This window comes from Pteropus alecto, unplaced genomic scaffold, assembly GCF_000325575.1.
Source record: "Pteropus alecto unplaced genomic scaffold, ASM32557v1 scaffold75, whole genome shotgun sequence".
Taxonomy (NCBI): Eukaryota; Metazoa; Chordata; class Mammalia; order Chiroptera; family Pteropodidae; genus Pteropus; species Pteropus alecto.
This window is the reverse complement of record NW_006440638.1, coordinates 2,212,564-2,214,335: the sequence shown is the minus strand read 5'-3', so window position 1 is coordinate 2,214,335 and position 1,772 is coordinate 2,212,564. Positions and strand designations below refer to the sequence as shown.

Here is a 1,772-nt window from a genome sequence, read left to right as displayed (position 1 = left end):
TATTTTACAGATAAGGAAACTGAAGCTCAGAAAGATGAGATAACTCACCCAATATCACACAGTCTCTGAGATGAAGCATGTGGTTCACACTCAGTCTATAAGGCAATGCTCTTAGGCATCATCAGGTACAGCCTCCTTCCTTCAAAGACCTAATCAAAGCCCACTTCCTCTAGGAATTCTAATCTTCCTCTCTTACTTTTCTAAACCCAATTGCACTTAGAATATGAATTTAGTTACAGTGATGTGATTGTTACACTGATGTGCATCACTTTCTAATTGATACTTACGTTAATTCCAAAAATCAGTTCTCTATACAGCAATGTTATTTAGAAATTAGCAGAAGCCAGGTCTTAAATTTGATTATACCTTCTATATCACCAAGAACAATGCTGGGTGTAGAGCAGGTGCTCGATAAATACTTTCTCTGAGTGGAAAATTAGTGTTCATTTGCACAATGGAGCCCTGTGCCTCTCATATCTTGTTCATGGCACTTTGACCTTTGTGTTAGGTCTCCAGATCCCACCTCGGTTCTCCCCAGAAATGAACAAGAATTTTAGTGGAAGAATTCTCCTACATAGAACTTGAAATTAAAAAAATTGACAATGAACAACTAAATAAAAGAAGAGTTTAAAAAGTAATGTTAAATCCCCTTCAAAATAGTTAAATCCCCAGAAAACCAGAGCTTTGTCATAAATACGAAACATATATGTGCTACTTGACACAGAGAAATTACAAGATACCGAAGGCTGAGTCATGGGGCACTATCAGAAAGGGAAGAAGTCATTTTGAAAGCCCAATCCCAGACTTTTACTTTGGGGAAGGTTTTTGATGTTTTTTTCAATTTTCTTACTGTGATCAATCTACTTAGATTTTCCAGTTCTTCATGATTCAGTCTAGAAAGGTTGTATATTTCTAAGAACTTATCCACTTCTTCTAGGTTACCGAATCTTTTGTAGTGTTCTTTTTTTCCATTGAGGCATTTTATTTGCACATATGTATTGCATCCCTAGAAAAAGAATCCCAGGATTTTCTCTCCTGTGTGCTTTCATCTTGTTTTTTCATGGTCCATGATGCTTGCTGAGGTTGTCAGTACAATAAAACCAAACTGACAGGATGGAAGCAGTTTGTTCTGCCATTTTTCTAGATCTTTGAGTTGCACATCAAATCTGGGATTGACCACTCCACATTTGTTTAACCTGCGCGTGAGGTTCACAACACTATCCCAGCTCTGTGATCATCAGTGATTTCAAATTTGCCAATGTAACTACACTTCGTGATCATTCTTAGAAATCAGACGATGGCTTCGGAGCATGGCCTAATAAGAACCTGGTGTTTGCCTCTCTTTTCAACATTGTTAATGCTCTTGAGTCCATCAGCCAAGACATTTGTACACACCATTATGTCAGCACAGAAAGATGGCAAGAACAGTCATAGTATTCTTGTATGATACTTTGTATTTTGGTGATCTCTGTCCTAACTCCTCTTTCATTTCTGATTTTATTTGTGTCTTTTCTCTTTTTTCCTTAGCGAATCTAGCCAAGGGTTTGTTGACAACATGGACGGATCCTGAGATTATTTTTCTAAGCAAAATAAGTCAGATAGAAAAAGTTAAGAACTCTATGATTTCACTTATATGTAGGATATAAATCGGAAAGCAACAAATGAACAAGAGAAACAGAGACTCGTGGACTTGGACAGTGATCAGCAGTTAATAGAGGTAGATAAGGGTACAAGGGGTCAAATATATGGTGAAAGAAGAAAATTTAACTTAG

The 1,772-nt window shown here is 37.0% G+C and overlaps 1 pseudogene; it reads right to left on the bottom strand.

Moving 5' to 3' along the window:
* Window positions 1-1,006: 1,006 nt before the first annotated feature.
* Window positions 1,007-1,398, bottom strand: LOC102891630 (annotated as a pseudogene).
* Between the last annotated feature and the right edge of the window lie 374 nt (window positions 1,399-1,772).